The following is a 15,053-nucleotide window of genomic DNA, read 5'->3' as shown; positions in this document are numbered from 1 at the left end:
GACCTACAACATCATACAGTTCTCCCTGCTATCAACCAAGAAGTGGATTGTTTCTTCATGGTAGAGTATGGCAATTGAGATTATGAAGGTATATAATTATGTTTTTTTACTTTGATTATCATGTTGAATTGGTTGCACGAGTATGTTCTTTTGGCTATTTTGTAGGCGATGCAGAAATCAATGTCTGAAACAGGATCTGTGTAAAGTGTCATGATAGAAATCTAACCTTTACGGATCGCTTAGCGATCACGTTCTTATATTATTCTCGCAGGTATACTTGGTACGAAAATCGTGCAGGCTTTTCGAGGAAAAGAAGGATAAAAGCACGACAGGTGGTGCGTTGGGGATCATTCACCGATCTCTTCTTCTGCGAGTGCGAGTGCGAGTGCGAGTGAGAGTGAGAGTGAGAGTGCGAGTGCGAGTGCGAGTGAGAGTGAGACGCTGCATGCAAGCGAACTGAAGCTCGGGGGTGGTCGGGAGGTTCGAGCTCCGTACAACGGAGTGCGCCCATATATTTTGCTCCTCTGTTGTATCAAATCTCTACAAAGATTCATCAATACAAAGATCTCTTTCTCTATCTTTTGCTATCGATCTCTATTATTCGGTTCCCGTGACAAAATTTGCCTAGGAGGCCTATCTGAGGCTATATGGTAGCATGGTATGGTCACAGAAGAATTTTGGTTTTAGAATTATGCAGTAAACATCCTACGTGTAGGATATATTTTTGCTCAGAATGAACCCAAACTTGGACCAAAGATTCTCCTAGTCTTCAGCAACGCACTAGTATGCTTAGATTTGAGTTTGGATGTCAAAAGACCCCAAAACTAGCTATTCTTGGCTTTTTCAGTCAAAAATGCTAAAGTCTGTTCAATCTTCCTTTCACTGACCCAAATGAGATGCAATTTATCACATGCACTCAATACAACATTTAGAACATGCCCTTTGGAGTCATCCTATGATTTGGTCTCAAAATTAGGCCTTGGACACAGTTTGGGTAGCATGTGTGGCAATTCGTGGCTTTAATCTATCAAAATTTGGTCAAATTTCTACTTTTCACGTGAAACTAGGGTAGAACCTACCTTCTAAACACACTGGTAACCTCAGATTTTCCAAAAAGTGCCCAGATCACCCTGTAGACATCCTACGCATAGGATGTCTACTACTGCTTATTTTTTTAGACTGAAGTGTCCCTGATGCTTCCTTATGCTCTCAGGAAGTGTCCCTGATGCTTCCTTATTCTCTCAGCAAGTGCAAGTATGCTTCAAAATTTCAAAAACATGCAAAAATCACTCAATTTAAAGCCTTTTCTTAAATTTACGTTTTCTTACTCCGCCTTTTGGCTTTTGGTCAACAAAAATTGGGAAAAACACCCAAGTCAATATGTTACTAGGGTAAAACCTACCCTCTGAACCCTGGAGACATCCTACGCGTAGGATGTGTACTGTCTTAAAATGCAATTTTTTTCTGGAAGTAGTATTCCATATGCTCTGTAGAGCTCTCAACAATAATCACAGAAACTTTTGGACTTCAAATCAGCTTCCAAACACAATTTACTGTCTTTCCTACTTAGCGTTTTCCACTTCTCTGATGAGCCTAACAACAAATAAGACATGCATAAATTACTCTAGATTAGCAATCAAGATATCCTACTTACCCTACTCCTACTCATCACCACAACCTACTACTACCTGATACTACCTAAGACAAAGGATCTAGGCAAGACACACGCTCCCTAGACTCCTCCTAAGACCTAGAGATTCCACCACCCTCTAATCCTATCTAAATGTAAAATAGTACTCTGGCAAGCCAGAGGGACCTCTATCCTCAAGGACTAGTCTCGGTCACCTACGTAGGGCCCTCGTCCCCGACAGCAGTGCCAATGTTAGATGGATACGCCGCGACGGACGTCAGCATAGTGAGAACTCACCTAACATATAATATCAAACTCAGGAAGAAGCTCGACCCGCAGGCGCGTGGAAGCAAGAAAAAGGGTGTCAACTTCTACTCGACCGACTAATGACTACTTCCTACAGAGATATGAAATCTGCATGCCATCGGTTCTGTGAATGTGAGAGTCTCCTATGATGCTACCACAAGCGAAAAGCCCATTAGACATTCTCGAAACGTTACGAAACTTGAGGGATATCCTATCAACACCAATACGCCACTCTCCCTAAGGTCTGTGACCGAAAAACCTACCCAATACCCTCCGTGCAGAAAACGCATAGGATGTCTGGCCGGTTTTTGCACGTCGATGTTTCTGAAAAATAAAGTGCCTAATGTGCAGCTCTACTCGCTCTGATCGTGTGGATATGCTGAAATGCAAAAACAAGCAACAGTTACTCACCGAAACCCCAAAAGTAGCTTGCGGGTGAATCTGCCAAAACACAGATGAACGCGCGTGATTTAGGCTTCTATAGAGCTTCATTACAACATTGTGAGCTGGCTTTGCTCATCCAGCAAGCATCTGTGGACCAAAATACAATTGCCGCCTTAAAATATGAAGTTCCCATAAACATTACAAATGTGGCCGTAATGGCTCAAAATAATAATAACGGGATATTCGATGATGTCCATGAGCTTGTATCTTCACATTACAGCATCCATCTTCGTTTTCGACACTTCATCAACATCTTTATTTGGAATCTTTAGAGAATATTTGAGGAATCTTTATGGAATCTTTGTGGAGGCGTTGTTGAAAGGTTGACCTTTCAACATAGGTTCATTAAAGATCCACCACTTGGCTCTTATAACAAATGCTTGAAATGTGGATCCAATTGTTGGTGTCTCCTAGATCCACCACGTGGCCATTCTAACCATGTCTTAAAGTTAGACGAATTCAACACTTGACCATCATAACACTTGTAATTTTACACAATGTTTGTGGGATCACTAGATTCTAGATCCACCACTTGCTATTTAGAGTAATATATGGGTAGTAGGTGCATAAAAGATCCACCACTTGGCCATTATAACAAAGTATTGAAATGTGGATCCAAATTTTATTGTCTCCTAAATCCACCACTTGGGCATTCTAATCATGTCTAAAAGTTTGGTGGATACAAGACTTGGCCATCATAACACTTGTGATTTTACACAATGTTTGTGGGATGAGTAGATCCTACATCCACCACTTGTCCATTTAGAGTAAGAATTAGTAAGTAAGTGCATCAAATATCCACCACTTGGCCATTGTAACAAAGGCTTCAAGTATGGATCCAATTGTTAGTGTCTCCTAGATCCACCACTTGGCCATTCTAACCATGTCTTAAAGTTTGGTGGATACATGACTTGGCCATCATAAAACTTGTGATTTTACACAATGTTTGTGGGATGAGTAGATCCTACATCCACCACTTTTCCATTTAGAGTAAGAATTGGTTAGTAGGTGCATCAAAGATCCACCACTTGGCCATCATAACACTGGCTATTTTACACAATGTCTATGGGATGACTAGATCCTAGATCAACAAATTGGCCATTTCGATTAAAATTTGAGAATTGCTGGTGTCACCTAGATCCATCACTTGACCATTATAACCATGTCCTAAAGTTAGGTGCATTCAACACTTGCCATCATAACACTGATAATTTTACACAATGTCTGTTGAATGAGTAGATCATAGATTCACCACTTGGCAATTTAGACTAAAAGTTTGGAAACTAGATACATCAAAGATCCACCACTTAGCTATAGAATCAAGGCCTCAAGTGTGGACCTAATTGCTGGTATCTCCTAGATCCACCACTTGGCCATTCTACCCATGTCTTAAAGGTAGGTGCATTCAACACGTGGCCATCAGAACACTTGTAATTTGACACAATGTTTGTTTGATGAGTAGATTTTAGATCGACAACAAGGCCATTTAAACTAAGAATTGGGAAGTAGGTATCAAAGATCCATCACTTGGCCATTATAGCAAAGGATTGAACTGTGGATCCGATTGTTGGTGTCTTCTAGATCCACCACTTGGCGAGTTAGGTTGACTCAACAACAACTGGCCATCATAAAACTTGTAATTTTACACAATGTTTGTGGGATGAGCAGATCATACATCCACCATTTCTCCATTTAGAATAAGAAATCGTAAGTAGGTGCAACAAAGATCCACCACTTGGACATAATAACAATGGCTTCAAATGCAAATACAATTGTTGGTGTCACTTAGATCCACGACTTAGCCATTCTAGCCATGTCCTAAAGTTAGGTGCATTCATCACTTGGTCATCATAACACCTATTATTTTTCACAATGTCTGTGGGATGACTAGATCCTAGATCCACCAATCGGCCATTAAGACTAAAATTTGGGAGTTAGATACATCAAAGATCCACCACTTGGCCATTAGAATGAAGGCTTCAAGTGTGGATATAATTGTTGGTATCTCCTAGATCCACCACCTGGCCATTCTAGCCATATCTTAAAGATATGTGCATTCAACACGTGGTCATCATAGCACTTGTAATTTGAGACAATGTTTGTGGGATGAGTAGATTTTAGATCCACCACAAGGCCATTTAAACTAAGAATTGGGAATTAGGTGTATCAAAGATCCACCACTTGGCCATTATAGCAAAGGCTTGAAATGTGGATCCAATTGTTGGTGTCTTCTAGATCCTCCACTTGGCAAGTTAGTTGGATTCAACAACTGGCCATCATAACACTCGTAATTTTACACAATGTTTGTGGGATAAGCAGATCCTAGATCCACCACTTGTCCATTTAGAGTAAGAATTGGTAAGAAGGTGCACCAAAGACCCACCACTTGCACATTATAACAAAGGCTTGAATTGTACATACAATTGTTGGTGTCACCTAGATTCACCACTTCGCCATTCTAACCATGTCCTAAAGTTAGGTGTATTCATCACTTGGCCATCATAACACTTGTAATTTTACACAATGTCTGTGGGGTGACTAGATCCTATATCCACCAATTGGCTATCTAGACTAGAATTCACGAATTAAATACATCAGAATGACTTGAAATTTTCACCCCACCTTCTCCTTGATGTGCTGATCACAGTGGTGTGCTCATAGGTTGGTTTGGAGTCCTAAATCAAGCTGGAGACATCCTACGCGTAGGATGTCTAAGTGCTCAGATTTTTTCCAAACTTGATCCCAAGATTCTCCTAGGGGTCAATTTGAATTTGGATGCCAATAGGTCAAGATTTGGGCTGCATAAGCTTCTAGTGCACTCCAAGAATAGGATGTCTGACAATTCTTTTCTTTGCTTGGTAAATAGGCCAAACAAGGTCGAATTCACTTTTGAAAAAAATTCTGCAATCCTTGAGACACTGGGAACCTCCGTATATGGCCAAAGTAGAATTTTGACCACTTTATGACCCTGGAGACATCCTACACGTAACATGTCCTTTTGCTCTGTTTCAGCTCAAAGTTGCACTATAGTTTCTCCTTGATGTGCTAAACCCACAACTACTTTTACTTTTTGATTCTGACACCTATAGGTTGGTCAAATGCCTTTGGAGTCATCCTGTGGTTTGGTCTCAAAATTAGTCCTTGGACACAATGTGGGTAGGATGTCTGGTAATTCTTGTCTTTTGGCTTTAATCCGTCAAAATTTGGTCAAATTTCCACTTTCCAGTTGAAAATAGGGTAGAACCTACCTTCTAAACACACTTGTAACGTCAGATTTTCCAAAAGTGCCCAGATCACCCTGTAGACATCCTACGTGTAGGATGTCTACTGCTTATTTTTTCAGACTGAAGTGTCCCTGATGCTTCCTTATGCTCGCAGTAAGTGCAAGTATGCTTCAAAATTGCAAAAACATGTAAAAATCGCTCAATTTAAGCCTTTTCTGAAATTTTAGCTTGTCTTACTTCGTCTTTTGGCTCCTGGTCAACAAAAATAGGGAAAAACACTCAAGTGAATATGTTACTAGGGTAAAACCTACCCTCTGAACCCACTCGTAACCTCGGTTTCCCCAAATTCCCTGCCAAAAGTGCCCTAGAGACATCCTACGCGTAGGATGTCTACTGTCATAAAATGCAATTTTTTTTTGGAAGTAGTATTCCCTATGCTCTGTAGAGCTCTCAGCAATAATCACAGAAACTTTTGGACTTCAAATCAGCTCTTCCAAACAAAATTTACCGTCTTCCTACTTAGCATTTTCCACCTCTGTGATGAGCCTAACATTAAATAAGACATGCATAAAGTACTCTAGATCAGCACAATCAAGATATCCTACTTACCCTACTCCTACTCATCACCACAACCTACTACTACCTAATACTACCTAAGACGAAGGATCTAATCCAGACACACGCTCCCTAGACTCCTCCTAATACCTAGAGAGTCCACCACCCTTTGATCCTATCTAAATGTAAAAAACTACTCTGGCAAGCCAGAGGGACCTCTATCCTCAAGGACTAGTCTCGGTCACCTACTTAGGGCCCTCCTCCCCGGCAGCGACGCCAATGTTGGCAGATACGCCGCGACGGACGTCAGCATAGCGAGAACTCACCTAACATATCATGTCAACTAAGGACGAAGCTCGACCTGCAGGCATGTGGAAGCAAGCAAAGGGTGTCAACCTCTACTCGACCGACTAATGACTACTTGAGATATCAAATATACATGCCATCGGTTGTGTGAATGTGAGAGTCTCCTATGATGCTACCGCAAGCCAAAATCCCATTAGACATTCTCAAAACATTACAAAAATTGAGGGATATCCTATCAACACCAATCGGCCACTCTCCCTAAGGTCTGTGACCGAAAAACCTACCCAATACCCTCAGTGCAGAAAACGCATAGGATGTCTGGCCGGTTTTTGCAGTTCGACGTTCTGAAAACTAAAGTACCTAATGTGTAGCTCTACTCGCTCCGATCGTGTGGATATGCTGAAACGCAAAAAAAAGAAAAAGTTACTCACCGAAACTCCAAAAGTAGCTCGCGGGTGAATCTGCCAAAACATAGACGAACGCACGTGATGTAAGCATCAACGCGTAGCTCTCCTCGTGGGCCACACGCTGCTGCTCTCCGTTTGCGATTCCGACCACCGTAGCTCCTGTAGCACACACACACACATTATTTCCTCTCTCGCAGTCTCCCAATGACACAGAGGATTAGATTATTCGAAGTCTTTTTACAAAGCTTTAGGTTTTGGCTTATATACTAAGCCTTAGAAAACCTAATGTCCGACCAAAATGACCTGATTTGTCCCTAGGATTCTATAGAGCTTAATTACAACACTGTGAGCTGGATTTGCTCATCCAACAAGCATCTGTGGCCAAAGTACAATTGCGGACATTAAACATGAAGTTCCCGTAAAAATTACAAAAGTGGATATTCGATGATGTCCATGAGCTTGCATATTCACATTAAAGCATCCATCTTCGTCTTCATCACTTCATCAACATCTTTATTTGGAATCCTTAAAGAATCTTTGAGGAATCTTTATGGAATATTTGTGAAAGCGTTGTTGCAAGATTGACCTTTCAACATAGGTTCATTAAAGATCCACCACTTGGCTCTTATAACAAAGGCTTGAAATGTGGATCCAATTTTTGGTGTCTCCTAGATCCACCACTTGGCCATTCTAACCATGTCTTAAAGTTAGACGCATTCAACACTTGACCACCATAACACTTGTAATTTTACACAATGTTTGTGGGATGAGTAGATTCAAGATCCACCACGTGGCCATTTAGAGTAGGAATTGGGCAGTAGGTGCATAAAAGATCCACCACTTGGCCATTATAACAAAGGCGTGAACTGTGGATCCAATTGTTAGTGTCTCCTAAATCCACCACTTGGGGATTCTAACCATGTCTGAAAGTTTGGTGGATACAAGACTTGACCATCATCACACTTGTGATTTTACACAATGTTTGTGGGATGAGTAGATCCTACATCCACCACTTGTCCATTTAGAGCAAGAATTGGTAAGTAAGTGCATCCAACATCCACCACTTGGACATTATAACAAAGCCTTGAAGTCTGGATCCAATTGTTAGTGTTTCCTAGATCCACCACTTCGCCATTCTAACCATGTCTTAAAGTTTGGTGGATACCAGACTTGGACATCATAAAACTTGTGATTTTACACAATGTTTGTGGGATGAGTAGATCTTACATCCACCACTTTTTCATTTCGAGTAAGAATTGGTAAGTAGGCGTATCAAAGATCCACCACTTGGCTATCATAACACTGGTTATTTTACACAATGTTTGTGGGATGACTAGATCCTAGATCCATCAATTGGCCATATAACCATGTCTTAAATTTAGGCGCATTCAACACCTGACATCATATCACTTGTAATTTTACACAATGTTTGTGGGATGAGTAGATTCGAGATCCACCACTGGGCCATTTAGACTAAGAATTGGGAAGAATGTGCATAAAAGATCCCCCACTTGGCCATTATAACAAAGGCTTGAAATGTGGATCGAATTTTTAGTATCACCTAGATCCACCATTTGTCCATTCTAACCATGTCTTAATTTTTGGTGGACACAAGACTTCGGCAACATAACACTTGTGATTTTACGCAATGTTTGTGGGATGAGTAGATCCAAGATCCATCACTTGGCCATTTATACTAAGAATTGGGAAGTAGGTTCATAAAATATCCACCACTTGGCCATTATAACAAAGGCTTGAAACATAGGTCTAATTGTTGGTGTCTCCTAGATCCACAACTTGGCCATTCTAACCATGTCTTAATGTTTGGTGGATATAATACTTGGTCATCATAACACTTGTGATTTTACACAATGTTTGTGACATGAGTAGATCCTACATCCACCACTTGTCCATTTAGAGTAAGAATTGGTAAGCACACGCATCAAAGATTCACCACTAGGCCATTATAACAAAGGCTTGAATTGTAGATGCAATTTTTCGTGTCACCTAGATCCACCACTTGACCATTATAACCATGTCCTAAAGTTAGGTGCATTCAGCACTTGGCTATCGTAACACTGATAATTTTAAACAATGTCTGTGGAATGAGTAGATCATAGATTCACCACTTGGCAATTTAGACTGAAATTTTTGAAAACTATATACATCAAAGATCCACCACTTGGCTATTAGAATCGAGGACTCACGTGTGGACCTATTTGTTGGTATCTCCTAGATCCACCACTTGGCCATTCTAGCCATGTCTTAAAGGTAGGTGCATTCAACACGTGTCCATCATAACACTTGTAATTTGACACAATGTTTGTTCGATGAGTAGATTTTAGATCCACCACAAGGCCATTTAAACTAAGAATTGGAAACTAGGTGCATCAAAGATCCATCACTTGGCCATTATAGCAAAGGCTTGAAATGTTGATCCAATTGTTGGTGTCTTCTAGATCCACCACTTGGCGAGTTAATTGGATTCAACAACTGGCCATCATAACACTTGTAATTTTACACAATGTTTGTCGGTTGAGAAGATCCTAGATCCACGAATTGTCCATTTAGAGTAAAAATTGGTAAGTAGGTGCATGAAAGATCCACCACTTGGACATTATAACAAAGGATGGAATTGTACATACAATTGTTGGTGTCACCTAGATCCACCACTTGGCCATTCTAACCATGTTCTAATGTTAGGTGTATTCATCACTTGGCCATCATAACACTCGTAATTTTACACAATGCGTCTGGGGTGACTAGATCCTAGATCCACCAATTGGCTTTTAAGACGAGAATTCAAGAATTAAATACATCAAAGATCCACCACTTGGCCATTAGAATGAAGGATTGAATTGTGAATACACTTGTTGGTATCTCCTAGATCCACCACTTGGCCATTGTAGCCATGTCTTAAAGGTGGGTGCATTCAACACTTGGTGCATTCTAGCCATGGCTTAAAGGTGGGTGCATTCAACACTTGGCCATCATAACACTTGTAATTTACACAATGTTTGTGGGATGAGTAGATCCTACATCTACCACTTGTCCATTTAGAGTAAGAATTGGTAAGCAGGTGCATCAAAGATCCACCACTTGGCCATTATAGGAACGGCTTGAAATGTGGATCCAATTGTTAGTGTCTCCTTAATCCACCACTTGGGCATTGTAACCATGTTAGTGTATCCTACATCCACCACTTGTCCATTTAGAGTAAGAATTGGTAAGTAGGCGCATCAAAGATCCACCATTTGGCCATTATAACAATGTCTTGAATTGTATATGCAATTGCTGGTGTCACCTAGATCCACCACTTCACCATTATAACCATGTCCTAAATTTAGGTGGATTCTGCACTTGGCCATCATAACACTGATAATTTTACACAATGTCTGTGGAATGAGTAGATCATAGATTCACCACTTGGCAATTTAGACTAAAAGTTTGGAAACTAGATACATCAAAGATCCACCACTTGGCTATTAGAATCAAGGCCTCAAGTGTGGACCTAATTGCTGGTATCTCCTAGATCCACCACTTGGCCATTCTACCCATGTCTTAAAGGTAGGTGCATTCAACACGTGGCCATCAGAACACTTGTAATTTGACACAATGTTTGTTCGATGAGTAGATTTTAGATCGACCACAAGGCCATTTAAACTAAGAATTGGGAAGCAGGTATCAAAGATCCATCACTTGGCCATTATAGCAAAGGATTGAACTGTGGATCCGATTGTTGGTGTCTTCTAGATCCACCACTTGGCGAGTTAGGTTGACTCAACAACAACTGTCCATCATAACACTTGTAATTTTACACAATGTTTGTGGGATGAGCAGATCATAGATCCACCATTTCTCCATTTAGAATAAGAAATCGTAAGTAGGTGCAACAAAGATCGACCACTAGGACATAATAACAATGGCTTGAAATGTAAATACAATTGTTGGTGTCACCTTAATCCACCACTTGGGCATTGTAACCATGTTAGTGTATCCTACATCCACCACTTGTCCATTAAGAGTAAGAATTGGTAAGTAGGCGCATCAAAGATCCACCATTTGGCCATTATAACAATGTCTTGAATTGTATATGCAATTGCTGGTGTCAGCTAGATCCACCACTTCACCATTATAACCATGTCCTAAATTTAGGTGCATTCTGCACTTGGCCATCATAACACTGATAATTTTACACAATGTCTGTGGAATGAGTAGATCATAGATTCACCACTTGGCAATTTAGACTAAAATTTTGGCAACTAGATACATCAAAGATCCAACACTTGGCCATTAGAATCAAGGCTTCAAGTGTGGACCTAATTGTTGGTATCTCCTAGATCCACCACTTGGCCATTCTAGCCATGTCTTAAAGGAAGGTGCATTCAACACGTGGCCACCATAACACTTGTAATTTGACACAATGTTTGTCCGATGAGTAGATTTTAGATCCACCACAAGGGCATTTAAACTAAGAATTGGGAAGTAGGTATCAAAGATCCATCACTTGGCCATTATAGCAAAGGCTTCAAATGTGGATCCAATTGTTGGTGTCTTCTAGATCCACCACTTGGCAAGTTAGGTTGAATCAACAACAACTGGCCATCATAACACTTGCAATTTTACACAATGTTTGTGCGATGAGCGGATTATAGATCCACCATTTCTTCATTTAGAGTAAGAATTGGTAAGTAGGTGCATCAAAGATCCACCACTTGGACGTTATAACAAAGGCTTGAAATGTAGATACAATTGTTGGTGTCACCTAGATCCACCACTTGGCCAATCTAACCATGTCCTAAAGTTAGGTGCATTCATCACTTGGCCATCATAACACTTGTAATTTTACACAATGTCTGTGGGATGACTATATCCTAGATCCACCAATTGGACATTTAGACTAAAATTTGAGAGTTAGATACATCAAAGATCCACCACTTGGCCATTAGAATGGAGGCCTGAAGTGTGGATCCAATTGTTGGTATCTCCTAGATCCACCACTTGGCCATTCTAGCCATGTCTTAAGGGTAGGTGCAATCAGCACTTGGCCATCATAACACTTGTAATTTTACACAATGTTTGTGGGATGATTAGATCCAAGATCCACCACTTGGATTTTTAGCCTAAGAATTGGGAAGTAGGTTCATCAAAGATCCACCACTTGGTGATTATAGAAAAGGCTTGAAATGTGGATCCAATTGTTAGTGTCTTCTAGATCCACCACTTTTCTAGTTAGGTGGATTCAACACCCAGCTATCATAACACTTGTAATTTTACAGAAGGTTTGTGGGATGAGTCGATCTTAGATCCAGCATTTGTCCATTTAGAGTAAGAATTGGTAAGTAGGTGCATCAAAGATCCACCACTTTGCCATTATAACAAAGGCTTGAATTATAGATACAATTGTTGGTGTAACATAGATCCACCACTTGGCCATTCTAACCATGTCCTAAAGTTAGGTGCATTCACCACTTGGCCACCATAACACTGGTAATTTTAGACAATGTTTGTGGGATGACTAGATCCTAGATCCACCACTTGGCCCCATTAGAACAAAGGCTTGAAGTGTGGATCCAATTGTTGGTATTTCCTAGATCCACCACTTGGCCATTCTAGCCATGTCTTAAAGGTAGGTGCATTCAACACTTGGCCTCCATAACACTTGTAGTTTTACACAATGTTTGTGGGATGATTAGATCCGAGATCCACTTATAGTAATAATTGGGAAGTAGGTTCATCAAAGATCAACCACTTGGCCATTATAACAAAGGCCTGAAACATAGGTCTAATTGTTGGTGTCTCCTAGATCCACCACTTGGCCATTGTAACCATGTCTTAAAGTTTGGTGGATTGTAAGACTTGGTCATCATAACACTTGTGATTTTGCACAATGTTTGTGGGATGAGTCGATCCTAGATCCACCACTTGTCCATTTGGAGTAAGAATTGGTAAGTAGGTGCATCAAAGATCCACCACTTGGCCATTATAACAAAGACTTGAATTTTAGATACAGTTGTTGGTGTCACCTAGATCCACCACTTTCCATTCTAACCATGTCCTAAATTTGATCGTCTTCAACACTTGTCCATCATAACATTGGTAATTTCGTATAATGTGTGTGGGATGAGTAGCCCCTCGATACACCACTTGGCCATTTAGACTCAAATTTTGGAATTAGATATATCAAAGATTCTCCACTTGGCGATTAGAATGAAGGATTGAAGTGTGTATCCAATTGATGATATCTCCTAGATCCACCACTTGGCCATTCTAGCCATGTCTTGAAGGTAGGTGCATTCAACCCTTGGCTTTCATAACCCTTGTAATTTTACACAATGTCTGTGGGATGAGTAAATTCTAAATCCACCACTTGGACATTTAAACTAAGAATTGGGAAGTAGGTGCAACAAAGATCCACCACTTGGCCATTATAACAAAGGCTTGAAATTTGGATCTAACTGTTGGTGTCTCCTAGATCCACCACTTGGCCAGTTAGGTGGATTCAACACTTGGCCATCCTAACGCATGTAATTTTACACAATGTTTTGTGGGATGAGTAGATCCTAGATCCACCACTTGTCCATTAATAGTAATCATTGGTAAGTATGTGCATACAATATCCACCACTTGGCCATTGTAACAATAACTTGAATTGTAGATACAATTGTTGGTGTAAACTAGTTCCACCACTTGGTCGTTCTAGCCATGTCTTAAAGGTAGGTGCATTGACCACTTGGCCATCATAACACTGGTAATTTTACACAATGTCTGTGCGATGAGTAGATCCTAGATCCACCACTTGGCCATTTAAACTAAAAATTGTAAGGTAGGTGCATCAAAGATCCACCACTTGGCCATTATAACAAAGGCTTGAAATGTGGATCAATTGTTGGTCTCTCCTAGATCCACCACTTGGCTATTCTAACCATGTCTTAAAGTTTGTTGGATACAAGACTTGTCCATCATAACACTTGTGATTTTACACAAATTTTGTGGTATGAGAAGATCCTATATCCACCTCTTGTCCACTTAGAGTAAGAATTGGTAAGTAGGCGCAACAAAGATCCACCACTTGGCCATGATAACAAAGGCTTGAATTGTGAACACAATTGTTGGTGTCACCTAGAGCCACCACTTGGCCATTCTAACTATGTCCTAAAGTTAGGTGCATTCAACACTTGGCCATCATAACACTTGTAATTTTACACAATATTTAACCCAAAGTCCAGCAACACAATGGTATTCTCAGAGGTTGATTTGGACCTCAAAATGGCCTTGAGACATCGTACGCGTAGGATGTCTTTTTGCTCAAAATGACTTGAAATTTTCACCCCAGCTTCTCCTGATGTGATGATCACAGTGGTGTGCTCATAGGTTGTCTTGGAGTCCTAAATCAAGTTGGAGACAACCTACGCGTAGGATGTCTATATGCTCAGAATGTCCATGCGTAGGATGTTTATATGCTCATAATTTAACAAAATTTGGTCCAGAGACTCCCCTTAAGTCCAGCAACACAATGGTATTCTCAGAGGTTGATTTGGACCTAAAAATGGCCTTGAGATATCCTACGTGTAGGATGTCTTTTTGCTTAGAATGACTTGAAATTTTCACCCAAGCTTCTCCTTGATGTATTGATCACAGTGGTGTGTTCATAGGTTGGTTTCGAGTCCTAAATCAAGCTGGAGACATCCTACGCGTAGGATGTCTAAGTGCTCAAATTTTGTCCAAACTTGATCCCAAGATTCTCCTAGGGCTCAGCAACCCAATGGTATGCTTAGATTTGAATGTGGATGCCAATAGGTCAAGATTTGGGCTGCATAAGCTTCTAGTGCACTCCAAGAATAGGATGTCTCTGCCTGCTAAATAGACCAAACAAGGTCCCAATTCTTGTCTTTGCTTGGTAAATGGGCAAAACAAGGTCCAAATTCACTTTTGAAAAAAAAATTGGAATCCTTGAGGCACTGGGAACCTCCCTATATGGCCAAAGTAGAATTTTGACCACTTTATGACCCTGGAGACATCCTACGCGTAGGATGTCTTTTTGCTCTGTTTCAGCTCAAAGTTGCACTGTAGCTTCCCCTTGATGTACTAAACCCACAACTACTTTTACTTTTTGATTCGGACACCTATAGGTTGATCAAATGATCAAGAATCTATTCCAAAAGCCTGATGTCTGTTCTG

Source organism: Adiantum capillus-veneris, chromosome 29, assembly GCF_014529385.1.
Source record: "Adiantum capillus-veneris isolate H3 chromosome 29, ASM1452938v2, whole genome shotgun sequence".
NCBI classification, from domain to species: Eukaryota; Viridiplantae; Streptophyta; class Polypodiopsida; order Polypodiales; family Pteridaceae; genus Adiantum; species Adiantum capillus-veneris.
This window is presented reverse-complemented; position numbering follows the sequence as displayed.